We start from the raw sequence: 18,391 nt of genomic DNA, 5'->3' as shown, positions 1-18,391 counted from the left end.
ATTGCTTCCTTTTCTATTCTTTATTTTTCTATTTTCTCCTTCAGCCTATGTTGATCCTTACTGGCTTGTCTTGGTTTCATAAATTTCAACATCATTCCATGTCCCTCATGCCTCAAACAAAGGGAACGTTCATCAAGATTGAGCGATTTAAAATGAAGCCATGCCCATCTCAAAAGAAGATGACAAGAGTTCGTGGGAGCAATATCACATAATACTTCTTTCACACATTGTCATGTACTGAATTTGATCCTTGCTTGATTCGAATGAAAGCTTGTTGGTAACTTGAGTTTCTCCACCAATCTTTGGCTTACAACATTGTTGTCGCTTTCGTAAACGAATGCAACTAAACATGGGTGGCCTTCGATGAAACAACTTATTTCCTTACTTCCTTTTCCATCATCTTTATGTTTACTTCCTTTTCTTTTTCTTCTATTTCCCTTCCTTCTACAGTTTATATTGCTTCCTTTTCTATTCTTTCTTTTTCTATTTTCTCCTTCAGCCTATGTTGATCATTCTTGGCTTGTCTTGGTGTCATAAATTTCAACATCATTTCATGTCCCTCATGCCTCAAACAAAGGGAACGTTCATCAAGATTGAGCGTTTTAAAACGAAGTCATTCCCATCTCAAAAGAAGATGACATGAGTTCGTGGGAGCAATATCACATAATACTTCTTTCACACATTGTCATGTACTGAATTTGATCCTTGCTTGATTCGGATGAAAGGTTGTTGGTAACTTGAGTTTCCCCACCAATCTTTGGCTTACAACATTGTTGTCGCTTTCGTAAACGAATGTAACTAAACATGGGTGGCCTTCGATGAAACACCTTATTTCCTTACTTCCTTTTCCATCATCTTTATCTTCACTTCCTTTTCTTTTTCTTCTATTTCCCTTCCTTCTACAGTTTATATTGCTTCCTTTTCTATTCTTTCTTTTTCTATTTTCTCCTTCAGCCTATGTTGATCATTCTTGGCTTGTCTTGGTGTCATAAATTTCAACTTCATTTCATGTCCCTCATGCCTCAAACAAAGGGAACGTTTATCAAGATTGAGCGTTTTAAAATGAAGCAATGCACATCTCAAAAGAAGATGACAAGAGTTCGTGGGAGCAATATCACATAATAGTTCTTTCACACATTGTCCTGTACCGAATTTGATCCTTGCTTGATTCGAATGAAAGCTTGTTGGTAACTTGAGTTTCTCCACCAATCTTTGGCTTACAACATTGTTGTCGCTTTCGTAAACGAATGCAACTAAACATGGGTGGCCTTCGATGAAACACCTTATTTCCTTACGTCCTTTTCCATCACCTTTATATTCACTTCCTTTCCTTTTTCTTCTATTTCCCTTCCTTCTACAGTTTATATTGCTTCCTTTTCTATTCTTTCTTTTTCTATTTTCTCCTTCAGCCTATGTTGATCCTTACTGGCTTGTCTTGGTGTCATAAATTTCAACATCATTTCATGTCCCTCATGCCTCAAACAAAGGAAACGTTCATCAAGATTGAGCGATTTAAAATGAAGCCATGCCCATCTCAAAAGAAGATGACAAGAGTTCGTGGGAGCAATATCACATAATACTTCTTTCACACATTGTCATGTACTGAATTTGATCCTTGCTTGATTCGAATGAAAGCTTGTTGTTAACTTGAGTTTCTCCACCAATCTTTGGCTTACAACATTGTTGTCGCTTTCGTAAACGAATGCAACTAAACATGGGTGGCCTTCGAAGAAACACCTTATCTCCTTACTTCCTTTTCCATCATCTTTATCTTTACTTCCTTTTCTTTTTCTTTAATTTCCCTTCCTTCTGCAGTTTATATTTCTTCTTTTTCAATTCTTTCTTTTTCTATTTTGTCCTTCAACGTATGTTGATCATTCTTGGCTTGTCTTGGTGTCATAAATTTCAACTTCATTTCATGTCCCTCATGCCTCAAACAAAGGGAACGTTTATCAAGATTGAGCGTTTTAAAATGAAGCAATGCCCATCTCAAAAGAAGATGACAAGAGTTCGTGGGAGCAATATCACATAATAGTTCTTTCACACATTGTCCTGTACCGAATTTGATCCTTGCTTGATTCGAATGAAAGCTTGTTGGTAACTTGAGTTTCTCCACCAATCTTTGGCTTACAACATTGTTGTCGCTTTCGTAAACGAATGCAACTAAACATGGGTGGCCTTCGATGAAACACCTTATTTCCTTACTTCCTTTTCCATCATCTTTATCTTCACTTCCTTTTCTTTTTCTTCTATTTCCCTTCCTTCTACAGTTTATATTGCTTCCTTTTCTATTCTTTCTTTTTCTATTTTCTCCTTCAGCCTATGTTGATCCTTACTGGCTTGTCTTGGTGTCATAAATTTCAACATCATTTCATGTCCCTCATGCCTCAAACAAAGGGAACGTTCATCAAGATTGAGCGTTTTAAAATGAAGCCATGCCTATCTCAAAAGAAGATGACAAGAGTTCGTGGGAGCAATATCACATAATAGTTCTTTCACACATTGTCCTGTACCGAATTTGATCCTTGCTTGATTCGAATGAAAGCTTGTTGGTAACTTGAGTTTCTCCACCAATCTTTGGCTTACAACATTGTTGTCGCTTTCGTAAACGAATGCAACTAAACATGGGTGGCCTTCGATGAAACACCTTATTTCCTTACGTCCTTTTCCATCACCTTTATATTCACTTCCTTTTCTTTTTCTTCTATTTCCCTTCCTTCTACAGTTTATATTGCTTCCTTTTCTATTCTTTCTTTTTCTATTTTCTCCTTCAGCCTATGTTGATCCTTACTGGCTTGTCTTGGTGTCATAAATTTCAACATCATTTCATGTCCCTCATGCCTCAAACAAAGGGAACGTTCATCAAGATTGAGCGATTTAAAATGAAGCCATGCCCATCTCAAAAGAAGATGACAAGAGTTCGTGGGAGCAATATCACATAATACTTCTTTCACACATTGTCATGTACTGAATTTGATCCTTGCTTGATTCGAATGAAAGCTTGTTGTTAACTTGAGTTTCTCCACCAATCTTTGGCTTACAACATTGTTGTCGCTTTCGTAAACGAATGCAACTAAACATGGGTGGCCTTCGATGAAACACCTTATTTCCTTACTTCCTTTTCCATCATCTTTATCTTTACTTCCTTTTCTTTTTCTTCTATTTCCCTTCCTTCTACAGTTTATATTGCTTCCTTTTCTATTCTTTATTTTTCTATTTTCTCCTTCAGCCTATGTTGATCCTTACTGGCTTGTCTTGGTTTCATAAATTTCAACATCATTCCATGTCCCTCATGCCTCAAACAAAGGGAACGTTCATCAAGATTGAGCGATTTAAAATGAAGCCATGCCCATCTCAAAAGAAGATGACAAGAGTTCGTGGGAGCAATATCACATAATACTTCTTTCACACATTGTCATGTACTGAATTTGATCCTTGCTTGATTCGAATGAAAGCTTGCTGGTAACTTGAGTTTCTCCACCAATCTTTGGCTTACAACATTGTTGTCGCTTTCGTAAACGAATGCAACTAAACATGGGTGGCCTTCGATGAAACAACTTATTTCCTTACTTCCTTTTCCATCATCTTTATCTTTACTTCCTTTTCTTTTTCTTCTATTTCCCTTCCTTCTACAGTTTATATTGCTTCCTTTTCTATTCTTTCTTTTTCTATTTTCTCCTTCAGCCTATGTTGATCATTCTTGGCTTGTCTTGGTGTCATAAATTTCAACATCATTTCATGTCCCTCATGCCTCAAACAAAGGGAACGTTCATCAAGATTGAGCGTTTTAAAACGAAGTCATTCCCATCTCAAAAGAAGATGACATGAGTTCGTGGGAGCAATATCACATAATACTTCTTTCACACATTGTCATGTACTGAATTTGATCCTTGCTTGATTCGAATGAAAGCTTGTTGTTAACTTGAGTTTCTCCACCAATCTTTGGCTTACAACATTGTTGTCGCTTTCGTAAACGAATGCAACTAAACATGGGTGGCCTTCGATGAAACACCTTATTTCCTTACTTCCTTTTCCATCATCTTTATCTTTACTTCCTTTTCTTTTTCTTCTATTTCCCTTCCTTCTACAGTTTATATTGCTTCCTTTTCTATTCTTTATTTTTCTATTTTCTCCTTCAGCCTATGTTGATCCTTACTGGCTTGTCTTGGTTTCATAAATTTCAACATCATTCCATGTCCCTCATGCCTCAAACAAAGGGAACGTTCATCAAGATTGAGCGATTTAAAATGAAGCCATGCCCATCTCAAAAGAAGATGACAAGAGTTCGTGGGAGCAATATCACATAATACTTCTTTCACACATTGTCATGTACTGAATTTGATCCTTGCTTGATTCAGATTAAAACTTGTTGGTAACTTGAGTTTCTCCACCAATCTTTGGCTTACAACATTGTTGTCGCTTTCGTAAACGAATGCAACTAAACGTGGGTGGCCTTAGATTAAACACCTTGTTCTCTACTACCTTTTCCATAATCTTTTTCTTTACTTCCTTTTCTTTTTCTTTAATTTTCCTTCCTTCTGCAGTTTATATTTTTTCTTTTTCAATTCTTTCTTTTTCTATATTGTCCTTCAACGTATGTTGATCATTCTTGGCTTGTCTTGGTGTCATAAATTTCAACTTCATTTCATGTCCCTCATGCCTCAAACAAAGGGAACGTTTATCAAGATTGAGCGTTTTAAAATGAAGCAATGCCCATCTCAAAAGAAGATGACAAGAGTTCGTGGGAGCAATATCACATAATAGTTCTTTCACACATTGTCCTGTACCGAATTTGATCCTTGCTTGATTCGAATGAAAGCTTGTTGGTAACTTGAGTTTCTCCACCAATCTTTGGCTTACAACATTGTTGTCGCTTTCGTAAACGAATGCAACTAAACATGGGTGGCCTTCGAAGAAACACTGTATCTCCTTACTTCCTTTTCCATCATCTTTATCTTTACTTCCTTTTCTTTTTCTTTAATTTCCCTTCCTTCTGCAGTTTATATTTCTTCTTTTTCAATTCTTTTTTTTTCTATTTTGTCCTTCAACGTATGTTGATCATTCTTGGCTTGTCTTGGTGTCATAAATTTCAACTTCATTTCATGTCCCTCATGCCTCAAACAAAGGGAACGTTTATCAAGATTGAGCGTTTTAAAATGAAGCAATGCCCATCTCAAAAGAAGATGACAAGAGTTCGTGGGAGCAATATCACATAATAGTTCTTTCACACATTGTCCTGTACCGAATTTGATCCTTGCTTGATTCGAATGAAAGCTTGTTGGTAACTTGAGTTTCTCCACCAATCTTTGGCTTACAACATTGTTGTCGCTTTCCTAAACGAATGCAACTAAACATGGGTGGCCTTCGATGAAACACCTTATTTCCTTACTTCCTTTTCCATCACCTTTATCTTCACTTCCTTTTCTTTTTCTTCTATTTCCCTTCCTTCTACAGTTTATATTGCTTCCTTTTCTATTCTTTCTTTTTCTATTTTCTCCTTCAGCCTATGTTGATCCTTACTGGCTTGTCTTGGTTTCATAAATTTCAACATCATTCCATGTCCCTCATGCCTCAAACAAAGGGAACGTTCATCAAGATTGAGCGATTTAAAATGATGCCATGCCCATCTCAAAAGAAGATGACAAGAGTTCGTGGGAGCAATATCACATAATACTTCTTTCACACATTGTCATGTACTGAATTTGATCCTTGCTTGATTCGAATGAAAGCTTGTTGTTAACTTGAGTTTCTCCACCAATCTTTGGCTTACAACATTGTTGTCGCTTTCGTAAACGAATGCAACTAAACATGGGTGGCCTTCGATGAAACACCTTATTTCCTTACATCCTTTTCCATCATCTTTATCTTTACTTCCTTTTCTTTTTCTTCTATTTCCCTTCCTTCTACAGTTTATATTGCTTCCTTTTCTATTCCTTATTTTTCTATTTTCTCCTTCAGCCTATGTTGATCCTTACTGGCTTGTCTTGGTTTCATAAATTTCAACATCATTCCATGTCCCTCATGCCTCAAACAAAGGGAACGTTCATCAAGATTGAGCGATTTAAAATGAAGCCATGCCCATCTCAAAAGAAGATGACAAGAGTTCGTGGGAGCAATATCAAATAATACTTCTTTCACACATTGTCCTGTACCGAATTTGATCCTTGCTTGATTCGAATGAAAGCTTGTTGGTAACTTGAGTTTCTCCACCAATCTTTGGCTTACAACATTGTTGTCGCTTTCGTAAACGAATGCAACTAAACATGGGTGGCCTTCGATGAAACACCTTATTTCCTTACGTCCTTTTCCATCACCTTTATATTCACTTCCTTTTCTTTTTCTTCTATTTCCCTTCCTTCTACAGTTTATATTGCTTCCTTTTCTATTCTTTCTTTTTCTATTTTCTCCTTCAGCCTATGTTGATCCTTACTGGCTTGTCTTGGTGTCATAAATTTCAACATCATTTCATGTCCCTCATGCCTCAAACAAAGGAAACGTTCATCAAGATTGAGCGATTTAAAATGAAGCCATGCCCATCTCAAAAGAAGATGACAAGAGTTCGTGGGAGCAATATCACATAATACTTCTTTCACACATTGTCATGTACTGAATTTGATCCTTGCTTGATTCGAATGAAAGCTTGTTGTTAACTTGAGTTTCTCCACCAATCTTTGGCTTACAACATTGTTGTCGCTTTCGTAAACGAATGCAACTAAACATGGGTGGCCTTCGATGAAACACCTTATTTCCTTACTTCCTTTTCCATCATCTTTATCTTTACTTCCTTTTCTTTTTCTTCTATTTCCCTTCCTTCTACAGTTTATATTGCTTCCTTTTCTATTCTTTATTTTTCTATTTTCTCCTTCAGCCTATGTTGATCCTTACTGGCTTGTCTTGGTTTCATAAATTTCAACATCATTCCATGTCCCTCATGCCTCAAACAAAGGGAACGTTCATCAAGATTGAGCGATTTAAAATGAAGCCATGCCCATCTCAAAAGAAGATGACAAGAGTTCGTGGGAGCAATATCACATAATACTTCTTTCACACATTGTCATGTACTGAATTTGATCCTTGCTTGATTCAGATTAAAACTTGTTGGTAACTTGAGTTTCTCCACCAATCTTTGGCTTACAACATTGTTGTCGCTTTCGTAAACGAATGCAACTAAACGTGGGTGGCCTTAGATTAAACACCTTGTTCTCTACTACCTTTTCCATAATCTTTTTCTTTACTTCCTTTTCTTTTTCTTTAATTTTCCTTCCTTCTGCAGTTTATATTTTTTCTTTTTCAATTCTTTCTTTTTCTATATTGTCCTTCAACGTATGTTGATCCTTCTTGGCTTGTCTTGGTGTAATAAATTTCAACTTCATTTCATGTCCCTCATGCCTCAAACAAAGGGAACGTTTATCAAGATTGAGCGTTTTAAAATGAAGCAATGCCCATCTCAAAAGAAGATGACAAGAGTTCGTGGGAGCAATATCACATAATAGTTCTTTCACACATTGTCCTGTACCGAATTTGATCCTTGCTTGATTCGAATGAAAGCTTGTTGGTAACTTGAGTTTCTCCACCAATCTTTGGCTTACAACATTGTTGTCGCTTTCGTAAACGAATGCAACTAAACATGGGTGGCCTTCGAAGAAACACCTTATCTCCTTACTTCCTTTTCCATCATCTTTATCTTTACTTCCTTTTCTTTTTCTTTAATTTCCCTTCCTTCTGCAGTTTATATTTGTTCTTTTTCAATTCTTTCTTTTTCTATTTTGTCCTTCAACGTATGTTGATCATTCTTGGCTTGTCTTGGTGTCATAAATTTCAACTTCATTTCATGTCCCTCATACCTCAAACAAAGGGAACGTTTATCAAGATTGAGCGTTTTAAAATGAAGCAATGCCCATCTCAAAAGAAGATGACAAGAGTTCGTGGGAGCAATATCACATAATAGTTCTTTCACACATTGTCCTGTACCGAATTTGATCCTTGCTTGATTCGAATGAAAGCTTGTTGGTAACTTGAGTTTCTCCACCAATCTTTGGCTTACAACATTGTTGTCGCTTTCGTAAACGAATGCAACTAAACATGGGTGGCCTTCGATGAAACACCTTATTTCCTTACTTCCTTTTCCATCCTCTTTATCTTCACTTCTTTTTCTTTTTCTTCTATTTCCCTTCCTTCTACAGTTTATATTGCTTCCTTTTCTATTCTTTCTTTTTCTATTTTCTCCTTCAGCCTATGTTGATCCTTACTGGCTTGTCTTGGTGTCATAAATTTCAACATCATTTCATGTCCCTCATGCCTCAAACAAAGGGAACGTTCATCAAGATTGAGCGTTTTAAAATGAAGCCATGCCCATCTCAAAAGAAGATGACAAGAGTTCGTGGGAGCAATATCACATAATACTTCTTTCACACATTGTCATGTACTGAATTTGATCCTTGCTTGATTCGAATGAAAGCCTTTTGGTAACTTGAGTTTCTCCACCAATCTTTGGTTTACAACATTGTTGTCGCTTTCGTAAACGAATGCAACTAAACATGGGTGGCCTTCGATGAAACAACTTATTTCCTTACTTCCTTTTCCATCATCTTTATCTTTACTTCCTTTTCTTTTTCTTCTATTTCCCTTCCTTCTACAGTTTATATTGCTTCCTTTTCTATTCTTTGTTTTTCTATTTTCTCCTTCAGCCTATGTTGATCATTCTTGGCTTGTCTTGGTGTCATAAATTTCAACTTCATTTCATGTCCCTCATGCCTCAAACAAAGGGAACGTTTATCAAGATTGAGCGTTTTAAAATGAAGCAATGCCCATTTCCAAAGAAGATGACAAGAGTTCGTGGGAGCAATATCACATAATAGTTCTTTCACACATTGTCCTGTACCGAATTTGATCCTTGCTTGATTCGAATGAAAGCTTGTTGGTAACTTGAGTTTCTCCACCAATCTTTGGCTTACAACATTGTTGTCGCTTTCGTAAACGAAGCAACTAAACATGGGTGGCCTTCGAAGAAACACCTTATCTCCTTACTTCCTTTTCCATCATCTTTATCTTTACTTCCTTTTCTTTTTCTTTAATTTCCCTTCCTTTTGCAGTTTATATTTCTTCTTTTTCAATTCATTCTTTTTCTATTTTGTCCTTTAACGTATGTTGATCATTCTTGGCTTGTCTTGGTGTCATAAATTTCAACTTCATTTCATGTCCCTCATGCCTCAAACAAAGGGAACGTTTATCAAGATTGAGCGTTTTAAAATGAAGCAATGCCCATCTCAAAAGAAGATGACAAGAGTTCGTGGGAGCAATATCACATAATAGTTCTTTCACACATTGTCCTGTACCGAATTTGATCCTTGCTTGATTCGAATGAAAGCTTGTTGGTAACTTGAGTTTCTCCACCAATCTTTGGCTTACAACATTGTTGTCGCTTTCGTAAACGAATGCAACTAAACATGGGTGGCCTTCGATGAAACACCTTATTTCCTTACGTCCTTTTCCATCACCTTTATATTCACTTCCTTTTCTTTTTCTTCTATTTCCCTTCCTTCTACAGTTTATATTGCTTCCTTTTCTATTCTTTCTTTTTCTATTTTCTCCTTCAGCCTATGTTGATCCTTACTGGCTTGTCTTGGTGTCATAAATTTCAACATCATTTCATGTCCCTCATGCCTCAAACAAAGGGAACGTTCATCAAGATTGAGCGTTTTAAAATGAAGCAATGCCCATCTCAAAAGAAGATGACAAGAGTTCGTGGGAGCAATATCACATAATAGTTCTTTCACACATTGTCCTGTACCGAATTTGATCCTTGCTTGATTCGAATGAAAGCTTGTTGGTAACTTGAGTTTCTCCACCAATCTTTGGCTTACAACATTGTTGTCGCTTTCGTAAACGAATGCAACTAAACATGGGTGGCCTTCGATGAAACACCTTATTTCCTTACTTCCTTTTCCATCACCTTTATCTTCACTTCCTTTTCTTTTTCTTCTATTTCCCTTCCTTCTACAGTTTATATTGCCTCCTTTTCTATTCTTTCTTTTTCTATTTTCTCCTTCAGCCTATGTTGATCCTTACTGGCTTGTCTTGGTTTCATAAATTTCAACATCATTCCATGTCCCTCATGCCTCAAACAAAGGGAACGTTCATCAAGATTGAGCGATTTAAAATGAAGCCATGCCCATCTCAAAAGAAGATGACAAGAGTTCGTGGGAGCAATATCACATAATACTTCTTTCACACATTGTCATGTACTGAATTTGATCCTTGCTTGATTCGAATGAAAGCTTGTTGGTAACTTGAGTTTCTCCACCAATCTTTGGCTTACAACATTGTTGTCCCTTTCGTAAACGAATGCAACTAAACATGGGTGGCCTTCGATGAAACACCTTATTTCCTTACTTCCTTTTCCATCATCTTTATCTTTACTTCCTTTTCTTTTTCTTCTATTTCCCTTCCTTCTACAGTTTATATTGCTTCCTTTTCTATTCTTTATTTTTCTATTTTCTCCTTCAGCCTATGTTGATCCTTACTGGCTTGTCTTGGTTTCATAAATTTCAACATCATTCCATGTCCCTCATGCCTCAAACAAAGGGAACGTTCATCAAGATTGAGCGATTTAAAATGAAGCCATGCCCATCTCAAAAGAAGATGACAAGAGTTCGTGGGAGCAATATCACATAATACTTCTTTCACACATTGTCATGTACTGAATTTGATCCTTGCTTGATTCAGATTAAAACTTGTTGGTAACTTGAGTTTCTCCACCAATCTTTGGCTTACAACATTGTTGTCGCTTTCGTAAACGAATGCAACTAAACGTGGGTGGCCTTCGATGAAACACCTTATTTCCTTACTTCCTTTTCCATCACCTTTATCTTCACTTCCTTTTCTTTTTCTTCTATTTCCCTTCCTTCTACAGTTTATATTGCTTCCTTTTATATTCTTTCTTTTTCTATTTTCTCCTTCAGCCTATGTTGATCCTTACTGGCTTGTCTTGGTGTCATAAATTTCAACATCATTTCATGTCCCTCATGCCTCAAACAAAGGGAACGTTCATCAAGATTGAGCGTTTTAAAATGAAGTCATGCCCATCTCAAAAGAAGATGACAAGAGTTCGTGGGAGCAATATCACATAATAGTTCTTTCACACATTGTCATGTACTGAATTTGATCCTTGCTTGATTCGAATGAAAGCTTGTTGGTAACTTGAGTTTCTCCACCAATCTTTGGCTTACAACATTGTTGTCGCTTTCGTAAACGAATGCAACTAAACATGGGTGGCCTTCGATGAAACACCTTATTTCCTTACTTCCTTTTCCATCATCTTTATCTTTACTTCCTTTTCTTTTTCTTCTATTTCCCTTCCTTCTACAATTTATATTGCTTCGTTTTCTATTCTTTCTTTTTCTATTTTCTCCTTCAGCCTATGTTGATCCTTACTGGCTTGTCTTGGTTTCATAAATTTCAACATCATTCCATGTCCCTCATGCCTCAAACAAAGGGAACGTTCATCAAGATTGAGCGATTTAAAATGAAGCCATGCCCATCTCAAAAGAAGATGACAAGAGTTCGTGGGAGCAATATCACATAATACTTCTTTCACACATTGTCATGTACTGAATTTGATCCTTGCTTGATTCGAATGAAAGCTTGTTGGTAACTTGAGTTTCTCCACCAATCTTTGGCTTACAACATTGTTGTCGCTTTCGTAAACGAATGCAACTAAACATGGGTGGCCTTCGATGAAACACCTTATCTCCTTACTTCCTTTTCCATCATCTTTATCTTTACTTCCTTTTCTTTTTCTTTAATTTCCGTTCCTTTTGCAGTTTATATTTCTTCTTTTTCAATTCTTTCTTTTTCTATTTTGTCCTTCAACGTATGTTGATCATTCTTGGCTTGTCTTGGTGTCATAAATTTCAACTTCATTTCATGTCCCTCATGCCTCAAACAAAGGGAACGTTTATCAAGATTGAGCGTTTTAAAATGAAGCAATGCCCATCTCAAAAGAAGATGACAAGAGTTCGTGGGAGCAATATCACATAATAGTTCTTTCACACATTGTCCTGTACCGAATTTGATCCTTGCTTGATTCGAATGAAAGCTTGTTGGTAACTTGAGTTTCTCCACCAATCTTTGGCTTACAACATTGTTGTCGCTTTCGTAAACGAATGCAACTAAACATGGGTGGCCTTCGATGAAACACCTTATTTCCTTACTTCCTTTTCCATCACCTTTATCTTCACTTCCTTTTCTTTTTCTTCTATTTCCCTTCCTTCTACAGTTTATATTGCTTCCTTTTCTATTCTTTCTTTTTCTATTTTCTCCTTCAGCCTATGTTGATCCTTACTGGCTTGTCTTGGTTTCATAAATTTCAACATCATTCCATGTCCCTCATGCCTCAAACAAAGGGAACGTTCATCAAGATTGAGCGATTTAAAATGAAGCCATGCCCATCTCAAAAGAAGATGACAAGAGTTCGTGGGAGCAATATCACATAATACTTCTTTCACACATTGTCATGTACTGAATTTGATCCTTGCTTGATTCGAATGAAAGCTTGTTGGTAACTTGAGTTTCTCCACCAATCTTTGGCTTACAACATTGTTGTCCCTTTCGTAAACGAATGCAACTAAACATGGGTGGCCTTCGATGAAACACCTTATTTCCTTACTTCCTTTTCCATCACCTTTATCTTCACTTCCTTTTCTTTTTCTTCTATTTCCCTTCCTTCTACAGTTTATATTGCTTCCTTTTCTATTCTTTCTTTTTCTATTTTTTCCTTCAGCCTATGTTGATCCTTACTGGCTTGTCTTGGTTTCATAAATTTCAACATCATTCCATGTCCCTCATGCCTCAAACAAAGGGAACGTTCATCAAGATTGAGCGATTTAAAATGAAGCCATGCCCATCTCAAAAGAAGATGACAAGAGTTCGTGGGAGCAATATCACATAATACTTCTTTCACACATTGTCATGTACTGAATTTGATCCTTGCTTGATTCGAATGAAAGCTTGTTGGTAACTTGAGTTTCTCCACCAATCTTTGGCTTACAACATTGTTGTCCCTTTCGTAAACGAATGCAACTAAACATGGGTGGCCTTCGATGAAACACCTCATTTCCTTACTTCCTTTTCCATCATCTTTATCTTTACTTCCTTTTCTTTTTCTTCTATTTCCCTTCCTTCTACAGTTTATATTGCTTCCTTTTCTATTCTTTATTTTTCTATTTTCTCCTTCAGCCTATGTTGATCCTTACTGGCTTGTCTTGGTTTCATAAATTTCAACATCATTCCATTTCCCTCATGCCTCAAACAAAGGGAACGTTCATCAAGATTGAGCGATTTAAAATGAAGCCATGCCCATCTCAAAAGAAGATGACAAGAGTTCGTGGGAGCAATATCACATAATACTTCTTTCACACATTGTCATGTACTGAATTTGATCCTTGCTTGATTCAGATTAAAACTTGTTGGTAACTTGAGTTTCTCCACCAATCTTTGGCTTACAACATTGTTGTCGCTTTCGTAAACGAATGCAACTAAACGTGGGTGGCCTTCGATTAAACACCTTGTTCTCTACTACCTTTTCCATAATCTTTTTCTTTACTTCCTTTTCTTTTTCTTTAATTTTCCTTCCTTCTGCAGTTTATATTTCTTCTTTTTCAATTCTTTCTTTTTCTATTTTGTCCTTCAACGTATGTTGATCATTATTGGCTTGTCTTGGTATTATAAATTTCAACTTCATTTCATGACCCTCATGCCTCAAACAACGGGAACGTTTATCAAGATTGAGCGTTTTAAAATGAAGCAATGCCCATCTCAAAAGAAGATGACAAGAGTTCGTGGGAGCAATATCACATAATAGTTCTTTCACACATTGTCCTGTACCGAATTTGATCCTTGCTTGATTCGAATGAAAGCTTGTTGGTAACTTGAGTTTCTCCACCAATCTTTGGCTTACAACATTGTTGTCGCTTTCGTAAACGAATGCAACTAAACATGGGTGGCCTTCGATGAAACACCTTATTTCCTTACGTCCTTTTCCATCACCTTTATATTCACTTCCTTTTCTTTTTCTTCTATTTCCCTTCCTTCTACAGTTTATATTGCTTCCTTTTCTATTCTTTCTTTTTCTATTTTCTCCTTCAGCCTATGTTGATCCTTACTGGCTTGTCTTGGTGTCATAAATTTCAACATCATTTCATGTCCCTCATGCCTCAAACAAAGGGAACGTTCATCAAGATTGAGCGTTTTAAAATGAAGCAATGCCCATCTCAAAAGAAGATGACAAGAGTTCGTGGGAGCAATATCACATAATAGTTCTTTCACACATTGTCCTGTACCGAATTTGATCCTTGCTTGATTCGAATGAAAGCTTGTTGGTAACTTGAGTTTCTCCACCAATCTTTGGCTTACAACATTGTTGTCGCTTTCGTAAACGAATGCAACTAAACATGGGTGGCCTTCGATGAAACACCTTATTTCCTTACTTCCTTTTCCATCACCTTTATCTTCACTTCCTTTTCTTTTTCTTCTATTTCCCTTCCTTCTACAGTTTATATTGCCTCCTTTTCTATTCTTTCTTTTTCTATTTTCTCCTTCAGCCTATGTTGATCCTTACTGGCTTGTCTTGGTTTCATAAATTTCAACATCATTCCATGTCCCTCATGCCTCAAACAAAGGGAACGTTCATCAAGATTGAGCGATTTAAAATGAAGCCATGCCCATCTCAAAAGAAGATGACAAGAGTTCGTGGGAGCAATATCACATAATACTTCTTTCACACATTGTCATGTACTGAATTTGATCCTTGCTTGATTCGAATGAAAGCTTGTTGGTAACTTGAGTTTCTCCACCAATCTTTGGCTTACAACATTGTTGTCCCTTTCGTAAACGAATGCAACTAAACATGGGTGGCCTTCGATGAAACACCTTATTTCCTTACTTCCTTTTCCATCATCTTTATCTTTACTTCCTTTTCTTTTTCTTCTATTTCCCTTCCTTCTACAGTTTATATTGCTTCCTTTTCTATTCTTTATTTTTCTATTTTCTCCTTCAGCCTATGTTGATCCTTACTGGCTTGTCTTGGTTTCATAAATTTCAACATCATTCCATGTCCCTCATGCCTCAAACAAAGGGAACGTTCATCAAGATTGAGCGATTTAAAATGAAGCCATGCCCATCTCAAAAGAAGATGACAAGAGTTCGTGGGAGCAATATCACATAATACTTCTTTCACACATTGTCATGTACTGAATTTGATCCTTGCTTGATTCAGATTAAAACTTGTTGGTAACTTGAGTTTCTCCACCAATCTTTGGCTTACAACATTGTTGTCGCTTTCGTAAACGAATGCAACTAAACGTGGGTGGCCTTCGATGAAACACCTTATTTCCTTACTTCCTTTTCCATCACCTTTATCTTCACTTCCTTTTCTTTTTCTTCTATTTCCCTTCCTTCTACAGTTTATATTGCTTCCTTTTATATTCTTTCTTTTTCTATTTTCTCCTTCAGCCTATGTTGATCCTTACTGGCTTGTCTTGGTGTCATAAATTTCAACATCATTTCATGTCCCTCATGCCTCAAACAAAGGGAACGTTCATCAAGATTGAGCGTTTTAAAATGAAGTCATGCCCATCTCAAAAGAAGATGACAAGAGTTCGTGGGAGCAATATCACATAATAGTTCTTTCACACATTGTCATGTACTGAATTTGATCCTTGCTTGATTCGAATGAAAGCTTGTTGGTAACTTGAGTTTCTCCACCAATCTTTGGCTTACAACATTGTTGTCGCTTTCGTAAACGAATGCAACTAAACATGGGTGGCCTTCGATGAAACACCTTATTTCCTTACTTCCTTTTCCATCATCTTTATCTTTACTTCCTTTTCTTTTTCTTCTATTTCCCTTCCTTCTACAATTTATATTGCTTCGTTTTCTATTCTTTCTTTTTCTATTTTCTCCTTCAGCCTATGTTGATCCTTACTGGCTTGTCTTGGTTTCATAAATTTCAACATCATTCCATGTCCCTCATGCCTCAAACAAAGGGAACGTTCATCAAGATTGAGCGATTTAAAATGAAGCCATGCCCATCTCAAAAGAAGATGACAAGAGTTCGTGGGAGCAATATCACATAATACTTCTTTCACACATTGTCATGTACTGAATTTGATCCTTGCTTGATTCGAATGAAAGCTTGTTGGTAACTTGAGTTTCTCCACCAATCTTTGGCTTACAACATTGTTGTCGCTTTCGTAAACGAATGCAACTAAACATGGGTGGCCTTCGATGAAACACCTTATCTCCTTACTTCCTTTTCCATCATCTTTATCTTTACTTCCTTTTCTTTTTCTTTAATTTCCGTTCCTTTTGCAGTTTATATGTCTTCTTTTTCAATTCTTTCTTTTTCTATTTTGTCCTTCAACGTATGTTGATCATTCTTGGCTTGTCTTGGTGTCATAAATTTCAACTTCATTTCATGTCCCTCATGCCTCAAACAAAGGGAACGTTTATCAAGATTGAGCGTTTTAAAATGAAGCAATGCCCATCTCAAAAGAAGATGACAAGAGTTCGTGGGAGCAATATCACATAATAGTTCTTTCACACATTGTCCTGTACCGAATTTGATCCTTGCTTGATTCGAATGAAAGCTTGTTGGTAACTTGAGTTTCTCCACCAATCTTTGGCTTACAACATTGTTGTCGCTTTCGTAAACGAATGCAACTAAACATGGGTGGCCTTCGATGAAACACCTTATTTCCTTACTTCCTTTTCCATCACCTTTATCTTCACTTCCTTTTCTTTTTCTTCTATTTCCCTTCCTTCTACAGTTTATATTGCTTCCTTTTCTATTCTTTCTTTTTCTATTTTCTCCTTCAGCCTATGTTGATCCTTACTGGCTTGTCTTGGTTTCATAAATTTCAACATCATTCCATGTCCCTCATGCCTCAAACAAAGGGAACGTTCATCAAGATTGAGCGATTTAAAATGAAGCCATGCCCATCTCAAAAGAAGATGACAAGAGTTCGTGGGAGCAATATCACATAATACTTCTTTCACACATTGTCATGTACTGAATTTGATCCTTGCTTGATTCGAATGAAAGCTTGTTGGTAACTTGAGTTTCTCCACCAATCTTTGGCTTACAACATTGTTGTCCCTTTCGTAAACGAATGCAACTAAACATGGGTGGCCTTCGATGAAACACCTTATTTCCTTACTTCCTTTTCCATCACCTTTATCTTCACTTCCTTTTCTTTTTCTTCTATTTCCCTTCCTTCTACAGTTTATATTGCTTCCTTTTCTATTCTTTCTTTTTCTATTTTTTCCTTCAGCCTATGTTGATCCTTACTGGCTTGTCTTGGTTTCATAAATTTCAACATCATTCCATGTCCCTCATGCCTCAAACAAAGGGAACGTTCATCAAGATTGAGCGATTTAAAATGAAGCCATGCCCATCTCAAAAGAAGATGACAAGAGTTCGTGGGAGCAATATCACATAATACTTCTTTCACACATTGTCATGTACTGAATTTGATCCTTGCTTGATTCGAATGAAAGCTTGTTGGTAACTTGAGTTTCTCCACCAATCTTTGGCTTACAACATTGTTGTCCCTTTCGTAAACGAATGCAACTAAACATGGGTGGCCTTCGATGAAACACCTCATTTCCTTACTTCCTTTTCCATCATCTTTATCTTTACTTCCTTTTCTTTTTCTTCTATTTCCCTTCCTTCTACAGTTTATATTGCTTCCTTTTCTATTCTTTATTTTTCTATTTTCTCCTTCAGCCTATGTTGATCCTTACTGGCTTGTCTTGGTTTCATAAATTTCAACATCATTCCATTTCCCTCATGCCTCAAACAAAGGGAACGTTCATCAAGATTGAGCGATTTAAAATGAAGCCATGCCCATCTCAAAAGAAGATGACAAGAGTTCGTGGGAGCAATATCACATAATACTTCTTTCACACATTGTCATGTACTGAATTTGATCCTTGCTTGATTCAGATTAAAACTTGTTGGTAACTTGAGTTTCTCCACCAATCTTTGGCTTACAACATTGTTGTCGCTTTCGTAAACGAATGCAACTAAACGTGGGTGGCCTTCGATTAAACACCTTGTTCTCTACTACCTTTTCCATAATCTTTTTCTTTACTTCCTTTTCTTTTTCTTTAATTTTCCTTCCTTCTGCAGTTTATATTTCTTCTTTTTCAATTCTTTCTTTTTCTATTTTGTCCTTCAACGTATGTTGATCATTATTGGCTTGTCTTGGTATTATAAATTTCAACTTCATTTCATGACCCTCATGCCTCAAACAACGGGAACGTTTATCAAGATTGAGCGTTTTAAAATGAAGCAATGCCCATCTCAAAAGAAGATGACAAGAGTTCGTGG

Source organism: Vigna unguiculata, chromosome 7, assembly GCF_037176805.1.
Source record: "Vigna unguiculata cultivar grain cowpea cultivar isolate G323 ecotype 2 chromosome 7, ASM3717680v1, whole genome shotgun sequence".
Classification (NCBI taxonomy): Eukaryota; Viridiplantae; Streptophyta; class Magnoliopsida; order Fabales; family Fabaceae; genus Vigna; species Vigna unguiculata.
The sequence above is the reverse complement of the archived record's forward strand: the minus strand, read 5'-3'. Positions refer to the sequence as shown.